This window comes from Bombina bombina, chromosome 4 (assembly GCF_027579735.1).
Source record: "Bombina bombina isolate aBomBom1 chromosome 4, aBomBom1.pri, whole genome shotgun sequence".
NCBI lineage: Eukaryota > Metazoa > Chordata > Amphibia > Anura > Bombinatoridae > Bombina > Bombina bombina.
Window position 1 is genome coordinate 306,813,141 of NC_069502.1, and position 15,595 is coordinate 306,828,735.

A 15,595-nucleotide genomic window follows, 5' to 3' on the forward strand; every position below is an offset into this window, starting at 1 on the left:
CCCTAAAATAGCTACAATATAATAATAATAATAATAATTACATGTAGCTAGCTTAGGGTTAATTTTTATTTTACAGGCAACTTTGTATTTATTTTAACTAGGTACAATAGTTATTAAATATTTATTAACTATTTAATAACTTCCTTGTTAAAATAAATACAAATATACCTGTAAAATAAATCCTAACCTAAGTAACAATTACAACTAACACTACACTATAATTAAATAAATTACCTAAATTATCTACAATTAATTACAATTAAATTAAATAAACTAAATTACGAAAAAAAAAACACTAAATTACAGAAAATAAAATAATTACAAGTTTTTTAAACTAATTACACCTAATCTAATCCCCTAATAAAATAACCCCCCCCCCCCAAATAATAAAAATCCCTACCCTATGCTAAATTACAAATAGCTCTTAAAAGGGCTTTTTGCGGGGCATTGCCCCAAAGTAATCAGCTCTTTTACCTGTAAAAAAAAAAGACAATACCCCCCCAACATTACAACCCACCACCCACACACCCAACCCTACTCTAAAACCCACTCAATCCCCCTTTAATAAAACCTAACACTACCCCCTTGAAGATCACCCAACTTTGAGACGTCTTCACCCAACCGGGCAGAAGTGGTCCTCCAGACGGTCCGAAGTCTTCATCTTATCCGGGCAGAAGAGGTCCTCCAGACGGGCAGAAGTCTTCATCCAGACGGCATCTTATATCTTAATCCGGAACGGATTGGGTCCATCTTAAAGACATCCGACGCGGAGCATCCTCTTCGTTCAACGGCGACTGGAACAATGAAAGGTCCTTTAAATAACATCATCCAAGATGGCGTCCCTTCAATTCCGATTGTCTGATAGAATTCTATCAGCCAATCGGAATTAAGATAGAAAAAATCCTATTGGCTGATCCAATCAGCCAATAGGATTGAGCTCACATTCTATTGGCTGTTCCAATCAGCCAATAGTATGCAAGCTCAATCCTATTGGCTGTTCTAATCAGCCAATAGGATTGAACTTCAATCCTATTGGCTGATTGGATCAGCCAATAGGATTTTTTCTACCTTTATTCCAATTGGAATTAAGGGGGGATTGGGTGGGTTTTAGAGTAGGGTTGGTTGTGTGGGGGGTGGGTTTTAATGTTGGGGGGGTATTGTACTTTTTTTACAGGTAAAAGAGCTGATTACTTTGGGGCAATGCCCCGCAAAAAGCCCTTTTAAGGGCTATTTGTAATTTAGTATAGGGTAGGGATTTTTATTATTTTGTGGGGCTTTTATATTTTATTAGGGGGATTAGATTAGGTGTAATTAGTTTAAAAAAACTTGTAATTATTTTATTATTTTCTGTAATTTAGTGTTTTTTTCATAATTTAGTTTATTTAATTGTACTTAATTGTAGTTAATTTAGGTAATTTATATAATTATAGTGTAGTGTTAGGTGTAATTCGAACTTAGGTTAGGATTTATTTTACAGGTATATTTGTATTTATTTTAACTAGGAAGTTATTAAATAGTTAATAACTATTTAATAACTATTGTACCTAGTTAAAAAAAAAAACAAAGTTGCCTGTAAAATAAAAATAAATCCTAAGCTAGCTACAATGTAACTATTAGTTATATTGTAGCTAGCTTAGGGTTTATTTTATAGGTAAGTATTTAGTTTTAAATAGGAATAATTTATTTAATAATAGTAATTTTATTTAGATTTATTTAAATTATATTTAAGTTGGGGGGGTTAGGGTTAGACTTAGGTTTAGGGGTTAATAACTTTATTATAGTGGCAGCGACGTTGGTGGCGGAAGATTAGAGGTTAATAATTGTAGGTAGGTTGCGACGACATTCGGGAAGGCAGAATAGGGGTTAATAACTATAATGTAGGTGTCGGCGATGTTGGAGGCGTCAGATTAGGAGTTCATAAGTATAATGTAGGTGGCGGCGGTGTCCAGAACGGCAGATTTGGGGTTAATAAAATAAAGCAGGTGGCGGTGATGCCGGGGGCAGCAGATTAGGGGTGAATAAGTGTAAGATTAGGGGTGTTTAGACTTGGGGTTCATGTTAGGGTGTTAGGTGTAGACATAAAAAGTCTTTCCCCATAGGAATCAATGGGGCTGCGTTAGGAGCTGAACGCTGCTTTTTTGCAGGTGTTAGACTTTTTTAAGCTGAATCAGCCCCATTGATTCCTATGGGGAAATCGTGCACAAGCACGTTTTTCCAGCTTACCGCTACCATAAGCAGCGCTGGTATTGATGTGAGATGTGGAGCTAAATTCTGCTCTACGCTCACTTTTTTGCGGCTGACGCCGGGTTTCTAAAGACCCGTAATACCAGCGCTGTCTGTGGTGAGCGGTAAGGAAAAACTGTGCGTTAGCATCGCACACCATTACCGACAAAAACTCGTAATCTAGCCGATAGTTATTTGATATTTTAATGCTGATTAAATTATTATCTTAATTTAAAAATCATACATCTGTAATACAGATTAGAAAACAGTAAGCAAATCGTACAGATGTTTGTTATCTAGTTTTTAAGTCTATTAAATATTTCTCTGCATGAAACTCATAATTAGTCCTCCAAATAAATTGAAATTAGTAATGTAACATAAAAAATAGAGATATTTTAGACATTTGAATATTTTTTTATCTGTAGAATATGCACGCACATTTACATTTCTGTTACATGCACAGAAATCATATTTAATGCAGTCTCATGGGAAATATCTCTTGAAGTTTTCATACTAAGATCAAATGCAGTGATCAAATAATATATTTACTGTAATTCCAGCAGTATCTGAAAATACAGTGCTATGCAGGACTCTTAGACAACATAGCACTTAGACAACATAGCATTTGTATCCCCTTTGGACAGTAATTATCAACTACATCATAGGAATAGCAAGGGATAAACAAATTAGTAATGACCAAGTCAGAAGGTGGTAGGGTAAGGAGTGTTGGCCAAATGAGTCAATGACCATGAAAATGCTGCATGGCTAATGTTCCTTTAATGACTTGTAGGATGAAGTCAGGAATCAAGATTAAAGAAGACAGATTTAAGAAAAATGATAAATATTTAACATTTACTTTCATTACTTCACAGCTCATCCACATAGGGTAACATTTTTGTTACTGGGCCAATTAAGAACTATCAATGATCAAAGTACTGCTCAGAGAGAAAATGGAAAATAAATATTAGGGCTTCAGGGCAGTTAGAAATATAACAAGCAGCAATACTAATAATGTGGGTTACAATATAATTGAAACTAAAAGATTTGATATTAACAATAAGTTTGTCCAAACTCTATGAGGCATTTAATGTCCTGCTGTGAGTTTAATAGTAACAGACAAAATATATTAATTCAAGTTATCCTAAAGTAAAAGCAGTCATCTTATCATACATATTAAAAAATTGGCTATAAATGAATCAAGAGATTGTTTGGTGTATATAGTGTAAGTTAATATGCATACAGTGTAAGTTTCTATGTATATAATGTAAGTTCCTATGCATACATTTGCTAACTGAATTACTATACAGTATGTTTAATATATTACATTAAAGTATTATGTTCATAAGAATTAAATAAACAGCTATTACATTTTTTTTTCATGCAACTAGTATTAGTTTAGGTGAGCAACGAAATTAAGGGCCAGATTACAAGTGGAGTGCAAAATATCACTTTTGCTAAAGCGATATTTGTGCTCCACTTTGTAATACCAGCGCATGCATATGTGCACTGGTATTATAAGTTAGGTGTAATGCAAACACGGCCTCACGTTCGCATTGCACGGAAAAGCGCTTCCATAGTCTCTAATGGTAGACTCATTCTCATGCCGTAAGACACGGCATAAGAACTAGCACAGTGAAAGGGGTAAGTCACGCAGTGATGGGCAGCAAATTTAAATATATATGTATATGATTATATACACATATATTTATGTGTTTATATGTGTATATACACATATTAACTATGAGAAAAAAGGGAATGATTTCTTGCAGGTTAAAAGTCCAAAATGTATTTGGTCAGCTTTAAACACGCAACCATAAGTTTTCCATGCATACAGCGTAGCACACATAGCTTACGCGTTTCGGCTAAAGAGCCGTAATCATAGCCTTCTGTGCATATACAAGATCCATGTTTAAAAAGAGTACAAAACAAAATCATTGGTTAAGAACGACGACATCACGTGATGTTAACACAAGGATTAGAGAGCATCTTTCATCTATCAAAACAACTAGATTATCCACCTCTCTGGTGCAGCATTTTGGTATTTATCACAATGGCAACCTAAACACGTTCTCTTGGTGTGCTATTGAGAAAGCTTTAAAACCAAAAAGAGGTGGTAATCTAGATCAAATTCTTGCTAAACAAGAGGCATACTGGATTTTCACATTGGGTACCAGAGTTCCAATGGGCCTTAATTCCAGATATGATGTGATGAACCATTGGGAATAGCATAGCCCTGGCAATACATATGCCTTCCTTACATCATTTAGAAAGTAAAAAGTATTTTAGTATGCTGTTATACCTTATACATTATGTCCCTGTTGAAAACTGTCATATATAAGAATATGTTATATCTAATATAATTTGCTCAATATTCATCCATTTTTTGGCATAAGAGGTGGATAAGGTCTGAATAGCTTTGAAATAATATACAGTTTTATCAAACTGTCCTATGGTAATCTGCACACTATATATAATGGGACATTCCCCAGTTAACCAGTATTATATACTAGTAGCATTTACCGAGTGTACGTATGGTAACCTTTGAAAAATGTGATAATTTTGACAATTTTGAATATCTATTCAGCTTGTCCATTCTCGACTGTGCACCCTCAATGTGTGTAATAATACACGCAAGTATAACTCTACATAGCATTACCCATCTGTATTTCTGCATTTGTACATTTTACCCGGGTAAAACGGACATTACCCAAGCAGCTGTGGGTAAAACCCGATGTACTGTAATTCCCCCATCTACACTATTTTTTTTTGCCTCTGCCTGCGGGGTTGAAGGGGGGCACCTCACTGAACCTCAGGCATCCAACCCAAGTGAACCTTGGGGAATGAGGTTTACAAGAGGGCTTCAACCCCCTTGAACCCCCTAGGCAGAGGCAAAAAAGATAGTGAAGATGGGGGAATCAAAGTGCATCGTATATATGTTTTATGTGGTGGCTTGATGAAGCGAATGCACTCTGAAGGGATTTATTAACTTACATCAGGTTTTACCCACAGCCACTTGGGTAATGTCCATTTTACCCGGGTAATCCTAGGATTGCCCAATTTCTGACTTTACCCATAACATATATATACTGTATATATATATATATATATATATATATATATATATATATACAGCATAATATAATTACGTGTGTAACGCGTCTGTCGCCGTCGGCAGTAGCAAACGCATTCTCAAAGAAATGTTGGCTGCGCGTGGCAGCCAAAAGAATGTTGGCTGCACACACAGCCAAAATAATCTACCTGGATGCAGCGAAATAATCCACCATGCCATTTTTGGAATCCACCTGGATGCAGCATAGGCAAACAAAGCCTTTAAAAAAAAAAACACGTAACCACCCGCAATAAATAATAAAAAAAAGAAACCGCCCGCACAAAATAATAAAAAAACCTAACCGCCTGCATGAAGTATAACAAAAAAAACTAACCTCACAAAGTAATAACAACACCTAAATCACCAAACCCCACATCGCAAAATAATAAAGTAATGAACCCCTAATCCGCAAATTAAACAACGCAAATAACATAATTAAAATATTAACCCCTAAACCGCTAACCCCCACATTGCAATAAACCTAATTAGCCTATTAACCCCTAAACCGCCAACCCCCCACATCGCAATAAACCTAATTAACCTTTTAACTCCTAAACGGCCAACCCTTCGCAACGCAAATAACTAATTTAATTAAACCCCCCTAACCTAACACCCCCTAAATTAACCCCAATACTAAATTAAAATTAAAATAACAAATCCTAACATTAATTTAAAAATAAAACCTAACATCAAATTACAATTTTTTTTATCTAAAATGACAAAAGATAAAAAAACTGAAATTACAGAAAAAAAACAAAATTATCAAAAATAAAAAAAATTAAACCTATTCCCTATGAAAATAAAAAAGCCCGCTCAAAATATAAATGCCCCCTAATCTAAACTACCAATAGCCCTTAAAAGGGCCTTTTTGTAGGGCATTGCCCTAAGTTAAGCTGTAAGGGCATTCAGCTCTTTTACTGCCCTTACAAGGGCAATCAGCTATTTTACAGTAAAAAAAAACCCTAATCTAAAAAAAACCTTCTTCCAGGTGGCTCCATCACCTTCTATCTTCACCCTGAGCAAAGGTGGCGGGGAGCGGAGGTGCAGAGCTCGCTTCCCCGATGCGCGGATCCTTAGTTGCAGTCCTCAGTGGCGGTTCTCAGCAGCGGCGGTCCAAAGCGGCATAGAGGCTCCTCTTCATGCGATCGTCCACCGCACACTGAAGATTAAATGCAAGGTACCCCATATTTTTTGGGGTACCTTGCATTCCTATTATCTGAAATGATTAAATCAGCCAATAGGATGAGAGCTACTGAAATCTTATTGGCTGATTTGAACAGCCAATAGCATTTCAGTAGATTTCATCTTATTGAATATAGAAACAAAACAAGATGAACCCAGAAACCACCGGTGTAGCTTTATCAGTCTAGGTGCATGTAGGAAAAGCTTGCGACCTCCAGCCACACATAGATCCACGAGAATAATAATCCTCAGCACCTTTCAATAAATAAAATGTCCTTTATTGAATACACATGGACGGAAAGTTATGCAATGTTTCGGGAACACAGTCCCATAATCATGCAAACTAAACTGTGCACCTGTACCTTTACTTAAAGGTGTGACTAACCAATCACAATACAGCATTTTGAACACATCCTTCCTTTAAGCATTTCATATGCAGGCAGTAATAGCACCGCCATCTAGAGGATATAACGGATATGGATACAATCATTTTTAGCAAAATATATCTCTATATAGATACAAGGAGCATACAATTAAGTGTAAATGAACACTCAATGGCATAGAAAACTATTAAAACTATTAAAAAGTGAAACTAGACTAAATATAATGTCATAGATATTAAAATAAAACCAATATAAACACACAGAGATTTGGAGCAGCTGTGAGAAGAAACCCATATAATTTTGTACACCTAGAGGAAGACCGACAGATCTAATTCTCTGTTTAATCCATTAGGATACATAGAGTCCAATTTATGGATCCAGTATGCCTCCTTTTGTTTCAGGAGGGGTTCTCTATTACCTCCTCCTCTAGGTATATCCATATGATCAATAATTTGCCACCTAATTTGATTAATTTGGTGGCCACATTCCAAAAAATGACATGCTACAGGGGCTTGGAGGTCACCAATCCTAATGTTAGATTTATGTTGGTTCAATCTCTCCCTCATCATTCGTGTCGTTTCCCCTATATAAATTTTGGAGCATGGACATTTTATCATATAGACCACGAATACTGAATTACAAGTATAATAAGATTTTAATTTAAATTTGTGACCACTCCTTGGGTGAACAAATTCACCTCCCTTAATAACAGAATTACAATTGCTACAGTTTAGGCATGGGTAACATCCTGAATTCTTTTCAGTGATGTATCTAGTTTTACTAATACGTTTAGAATCCATGTCTGACTGTACCAAAATATCACTCAAATTCTTAACTCTCCTATGTGCCATGATAGGGGTTTTCTGTAATATGTCTATACTTTTATTACAAGTTTGAATTACATGCCAATGCCTCCTTATGATATAAGATATTTTTTCACTATGGTCATTAAATTGTTATATAAAGATAAGTCTACCTTCATCAACTTGTTTATCCTTATTCTTTGCATTGGAATTCCAATTGCAAAGAATAAGGATAAACAAGTTGATGAAGGTAGACTTATATTTATATCACTTATTTCTTTCTAACACACCACAGCCGCCAACTTAAAACCCCCAAAAACTGCTTAGTGCAGTTTATTTTAAAATAAAAAATGCTATTTTTTATTTTAATAAAAAGCACTAAACACTGCATTTTGGGGGCAATTGGGGCACATTTAAAAAATTAACCAGAGGGCTTACATTTTGAGCCTTAATTGCTACCACAAGCTCACGGTATCAATAACCAGCCACTTGTTAATCGCTGGTTCTTTATCGCGCGATAAATTAGTGCTCCACTTCTAATCTAGCCCTAAATATTTTTCGAATAGGTTGTATAGATACATAGGCATGGATGCATGTTCTATATTGTATACAGACAAATATGCATGCGTGTATGTTTTTTATATATATATATATATATATATATATAAATCCAATAGTACCAGCACTCTCTATTAAATTGCAGCGTCGGGGTGCTCCCAAGTTTAAGTATGCATAAGAAGTTCCAGTGAACAGAGGCACTCTCCGTTAAGGTGAACAAAAGTGTTTTTATTCTATCACATCAGAATAAACGTTTTCGGGCGATAATGCCCGTCATCAGACTCCTGTGAAAACAAACAGTGTAAATTTATTATTACCTAGCCAGGGCCTAAATAGACCATGAGCTGCCCGGGACGCCACCAGCCCCTCCGCTGCCGCACCGAAAAACCGGAAGTGACGCGTGAGCGTCTGACGTCACACGTTGGAAGCCGTAGCGCCCGGACCACTCCTGGCAGGAAACAAAAAAAGTTATTACAAGAAGTGCATATAACATCGATTTCTCAAATTAACATGGTGTATAAGTGAAAAAGTGACTTAATCCAGTGGGATAATTTTATGTTATTGGGAAATATGTGTATACTCAATAGTGTAAATTACTATAAGAAATAATGTGGAAATTAAAAGTTCACTTATACACCATGTTAATTTGAGTAATCGATGTTATATGCACTTCTTGTAATAACTTTTTTTGTTTCCTGCCAGGAGTGGTCCGGGCGCTACGGCTTCCAACGTGTGACGTCAGACGCTCACGCGTCACTTCCGGTTTTCCGGTGCGGCAGCGGAGGGGCTGGTGGCGTCCCGGGCAGCTCATGGTCTATTTAGGCCCTGGCTAGGTAATAATAAATTTACACTGTTTGTTTTCACAGGAGTCTGATGACGGGCATTATCGCCCGAAAACGTTTATTCTGATGTGATAGAATAAAAACACTTTTGTTCACCTTAACGGCGAGTGCCTCTGTTCACTGGAACCTCTTATGCATATATATATATATATATATATATATATATATATATATATATATATACAAAGTAGAAAGAAAGGCACTCTCCGTGTAGCATAAATTCAATTTTACTAGATGAACGTTTTCGGGGTTGCCTCTGTCCTCAGACCTTACAAAACAAACAAAAAGTGAACAATTTATGTGATTACCTGGTTGCGATCCCACCAGAGCGTCGTCCCCATTGCGCAACTGCGCATGCGCAAGAGATTATATAGAGGCCCTGGAGGTTCAAAAGAGTCACCAAGTCAAAACATACAGAGAAAAGTAAAACAAGTTAAAAACACGACACATAGCAAATTCGCCTTAACTGATATGTGGAATAAGAATGTGAATTAAATATATGTCCTATATATAAATTATGCAAGTATATCATAAGTGTATATAAGTGTATACTATCGATGTGTTAAACGGCTATGTCAAAGGGTGGCTTAGTGGATCCACATCATACCCTCAGGCAATATAGAAATCATTCAGATATAGCAACTAATTAAATACTACTGAGTACGCATCCAATCACTTGCTTTAACTACATCAACTATAATTTTCACAACTACGATTCTAATTTTTCGCCAATGTTGTTGCCCAGCAACTGTAAACACGATTACTGCACAAATCCAGTGATTGACCTCTCAGATAACCAATCCACAAGTCATACGTGGTTAACCCACGCCCTATAGTTCATAAACACCAATAAATGGTTATATTATCAGGACACACGCTGCCACAGTCAAAATACATATTTTGACAATATATGTTGTCAATATCATAACCTGATCTTGCCTATACAATGTTATAATAAACTTAAAGACCTTAGTTACACATTTTTTCACAGTAACAACATTAATAACATGATCTTTATATTAGTTAATATATCACCGTAGATATACACAAGATACCTAAACTCCAGCGAGTAATGGTATAATCCAGCAGTTTAATCACAAGAACCTCTTATTAGTCAGCAAGACAACAATCACCAGATAGCCATAACATCATATCGTAGAATCCTATGGTTGGTCATATCTATACACTATGATAACAAGAACATATAAACAGCAAAGCAATGTTGTCAACTTAAGTCAAAACCTCATATGTATATCGTCAATGATGTATATTCTAAAACAAGAAAAACGTTAAATACACTTTCAATAGCATGTAACAAATCAAGAAGATATATTCTACATAATCATATGTAATGATAACACTCCAACATGCTCCAAATCCAAAGGTGCCAAGAGATGTACATATAAAAATTTAAATATATATAAAAAATGAGGTGTATATCAAAACTGAAGTGTATCAAAAATAAAAATAAAAGTAAAGTATATATTCAAAACATCCAGGGAGTACTAACATCTACTCTATATTTGAAGAGATCATTGAGACTCAACCTTAAAAAGGTAGATAAATATCCTCAAAGATAGTCATTTAGAAAGAAGTAATCATTTAGAAATTGCTTGTATCTTATGTAACCGAAGTCACCCTTATACGGAGATAGATACTCACAGGAAACACTGCATATCAAAATGAACATTCAATCCCTTAGGTGCCAGAGTGTCTAATGTAAAGATCCACCTACGCTCCCTCTGCAATAGAGGTCAATCACTGGATTTGTGCAGCAATCATGCTTACAGTTGCTGGGCAACAACATTGGTGAAAAATTAGAATCGTAGTTGTGAAAATTATAGTTGATGTAGTTAAAGCAAGTGATTGGATGCGTACTCAGTAGTATTTAATTTGTTGCTATATCTGAATGATTTCTATATTGCCTGAGGGTATGATGTGGATCCACTAAGCCACACGTTGACATAGCCGTTTAACACATCGATAGTATACACTTATATACACTTATGATATACTTGCATAATTTATATATAGGACATATATTTCATTCACATTCTTATTTCACATATCAGTTAAGGCGAATTTGCTATGTGTCGTGTTTTTAACTTGTTTTACTTTTCTCTGTATGTTTTGACTTGGTGACTCTTTTGAACCTCCAGGGCCTCTGTATAATCTCTTGCGCATGCGCAGTTGCGCAATGGGGACGCTACACGCTCTGGTGGGATCGCAACCATGTAATCACATAAATTGTTCACTTTTTGTTTGTTTTGTAAGGTCTGAGGACGGGGGCAACCCCGAAAACGTTCATCTAGTAAAATTGAATTTATGCTACACGGAGAGTGCCTTTCTTTCTACTTTGCATATTACTGTTTTAAGTGCACCCCGGAGGCTGGATTGGAGTAGTGAGTGTGGGATCCTATTGGTATTTATATATATATATATATATATATATATATATATACATATATATATATATATATATATATATATACACATATTTATATATACACACACACACACATTGCACCACACCATGGTTTAATAATAAATACTGTACATTTACATTTTATTATTGATACTTTGTTTATATGTATTTACAGAGTTTTATCCTAAACAAAGCAGTCTACTTGTACTTAACAATCTAACATTTTAAAAACTCCTGATGAAATCACAAACCTCTGGTGATGTCATGGCTGATATATAAACATGAAGCTTGTTTAGTGCATCACTCAGACAACAAGACTGAGAAACATTTGGCTCTTTGCAAATGTACGAAGACGTAGACTATCAAAAGCAGCCTAGATCTCAATACAGGGGCAGTGTACTGTTAAACCAGCGGCAGAGTATGCAATGAATTCAAAATTGATCATTTACATTTATTTTTCTAGATTAAATAGCTGTTTAGTTCATTAACATGAACTGAACTTGCAGGTAGAGCAATCTTCATTATCTTATCACTCTATATTCTCACAAAGGCTTCCTTATCTCTGTCTGTAAATAAAAATAATATTTTATCATATAGCTCTTCCACCCCATAATGGGAGTGTGATTTCTTCCCCTGTCTCTTGTTTAAATTGCTTTTCTATATGTGTTACTGAGGAATTGACATTTCCAGTATAGATGGCAGTTTCAACAGAGAAATATCTCAACAAATGATCTAAGATGTGTTTGTGTTTCAATTTGCCAAGTAGTTTTTCTCTAAATTCAGCTAAAGATCAACCCCATTATACAATATTGTTATGGATCGGAATTTTTGTTTCCCCAAAGGAATTAAAGTGTATTAATGAATGCAATATGAGAATTATTTATTTACAGTAGCATTATCTGACAAATAAATTAGAAGATTAACTTGAATAAATGTATTTATTTAATTTATGTATGTATTTTTGGTGCACTAGTTTTTGACTGTTAACAATGGCTACATTTTGGTTCTATTTCCACAAAGCAAAATAAACTTTTTTCCATATAAGTATCTAAAAAATACTGAATGATTTTTTTTTTAAATTTTCAAGGTTGCAGTGCCTACCAACCCAAAATGTAGAGGTATAAATCCCCAAATCCAGGATTCCAAAATATGGAATTATTCCTAAATCCAGACTTCTTTATTAACATTTTTTAACACTCAAATGATTACAAATTACCATTTTCCCCATCAGTTAGTTACAATCTCCTCTGCTTGTGTTCTTGGCTTGTTTTTTTGTGTCATATAATGTAAATTCTAGTCGATATTTATTTAAAAAAACAAAAACAAATTTTACCTTTCTGATTACTGTAATATATAATCTGATTATACTATGAATAAAAATATTAAAAGCTATAGAAAACTATCTTTAGGTTACATGTATAAGCTGTTTTATGACATATAAATATTGCCTAAATGACATAAGATATTGTTTTACACTTGGTCCCATCCCCAAATGGACCTATTTTACAGATGCAAATATACAACAAACAATACAATTTGCATGTTTAAAAAAACACAGGATCCTTGTTTAACTTACTTGCTAGGCGCTTTTTTGTGATGTTCCAATAAACCTACATGCATTCTTCTCTAACTGGTTATTAAAATAAATAACATATGTAAAAATTTGAATGTTTACAAGTTCTAATTTGATTTTGAAGTAGCAAAAGTCTTAAATAAAGGAAGATAAAACAATTTTCTAATACTGCTAATGTTGAGTCTATTTTACCCCAGAACAAGTCTGTTAGAGATACTCTTCATTTAAAAGAAAAGATAAATAAAGATATTTAAAGGGACATTTAGCACAATTTTGTTTCTGATTCAGACAGACCATACAATTTTTCAAAAAAGTTTCAATTTGACTTATATTATTACATTTGCTTTGTTATATACCTAGGTTGGTAGCATGCATCTCTGGAGCACTACATGTCAGGAAGTGCTGCCATCTGGTGCTCTCGCAAATGTATAACATTCTTGCAAAACTGCTGCCACAAAGTTCTGCAGACACTTGCACGCTCCTGAGCTTACTACCCTGCTTTTTGAAAATGATACCAAGAGAATGATAAACATTTGATGATAGAATTAAAATAGAAAGTTGTTTAAAACAGATTTTTCTATCTGAATTATGAAAAAGAAAATGTTAGATTTTATGTCCCTTTAACTGGATGTGCATGCCTTAAAAACACGTATTTTTTCCCTCTGAGACAAGCTCTAGTCTTTTTATACATAGTGTATTGCTAAGCTTTATATGCAAAATAGCTCGGCCACTAAAAATAATTTTATGTCCATTTAAACATATTAAAATGGTCATGAAACACTTAAAATGTTTAATTATGTGTGGAAAGAAAACTTTATTATGCATGTTGCCCCATTTTTTTGTTAATTAAACAGGATATTAAAGTTTTAATGTGTTGCATCAGATGTGCATACAAAATAAATGGTTAAAAGCTTGTCAGTTTGTTTGAAAAATATGCATTGCTTTGCTGTCCCAGGACACACCCTTTGAAACGTGTTGTAAATGTTCATCTTACTTATAGAGGGGCCAATTAGGGACAGATATAAATGAGCTCCTGCACACAGCTAATCAATGTGCAGCATGAGTGAAGGGCAGGGTTAAAACGCACTCCATCTTTTCTGGGAAAGTGGGAAAAAATAAAATTTTCAGAACTAAATTAGAGGAAAATTAGCAAAAAAAGTGGAAAAAATTGAGAAAAAAAAACACCCTACTTGCGCGCAACCCGATTACATATTCTCATGTGTGCTAACCCAACATGAAAATATGAATATGTTACATTACAATGTTTTTCACATAGCAGAATATGTTCTATTTATCTATAAATACATATTTATATATATATAAATATGATGGCATTTTGGTACAATATCTATCTACAGTATCTATCTATCTATAATTATATATAGGTATAGATATATACATATATATATATATATATATATATATATATATATATATATATATATATATATATATATATATATATATATATATATATATATATATAGGAATATCTATTTATAAATAGTGATGTCGCGAACCTAAAATTTTGCGTTCGCGAACGGCGAATGCAAACTTCCCCAACTGTTCGCGAACGGGTGAACCGGGCAAACCGCCATAGACTTCAATAGGCAGGCGAATTTTAAAACCCACAGGGACTTTTTCTGGCCACAATAGTGATGGAAAAGTTGTTTCAAGGGTACTAACACCTGAACTGTGGTATGCCGGAGGGGGATCCATGGCAAAAGTCCTATGGAAAATTACATAGTTGATGCAGAGTCTGGTTTTAATCCATAAAGGGCATAAATCACCTAACATTCCTAAATTGTTTGGAATAACGTGCTTTAAAACATCAGGTATGATGTTGTATCGATCAGGTAGTGTAAGGGTTACGCCCGCTTCACAGTGACAGACCAAACTCCCCGTTTAAAGGGACAGTCTACACCAGAATTTTTATTGTTTTAAAAGATAGATAATCCCTTTACTACCCATTTCCCAGTTTTGCATAACTAACACATTTATAATAATATACTTTTAACCTCTGTAATTATCTTGTATCAAAGCCTCTGCAAACTGCCCCTTTTTTCAGTTCTTTTGACAGACTTGCAGTCTAGCCAATCAGTGCCTGCTCCCAGATAACTTCTTGTGCACGAGCACAGTGTTATCTATATGAAATACGTGAACTAACACCCTCTAGTGGTGAAAAACTGTTAAAATGCAATCTGAAAGAGGTGGGCTTCAAGGTCTAAGAAATTAGCATATGAACCTCCTAGGTTAAGCTTTCAACTAAGAATACCAAGAGAACAAAGCAAAATTGGTGATAAAAGTAAATTGGAAAATTGTTTAAAATTACATGCTCTATCTGAATCATGAAAGTTTATTTTGGCCTAGACTGTCCCTTTAACGCACCGCAAACAACCGCAAACAGTCCATTTGCACAACCGCAAACTCCCCATTTTTTTAAATCTACACTACTGTTACACCAGATATGAGCTGCACTGGGGTGACACTGTGCCCT

General features: G+C 34.7%; 1 protein-coding gene across 1 annotated transcript in view; it reads right to left on the reverse strand.

Annotated features, from left to right (window-relative positions):
• The window catches only part of CCDC195 (coiled-coil domain containing 195), a 52,070-nt gene extending 42,593 nt beyond the window's left edge, over window positions 1-9,477 (reverse strand). The window contains exon 1 of the mRNA XM_053709005.1: window positions 9,409-9,477. The gene's annotated coding sequence lies outside the window, so the exon portion shown is untranslated. The remainder of the gene's footprint in view (window positions 1-9,408) is intronic.
• Between the last annotated feature and the right edge of the window lie 6,118 nt (window positions 9,478-15,595).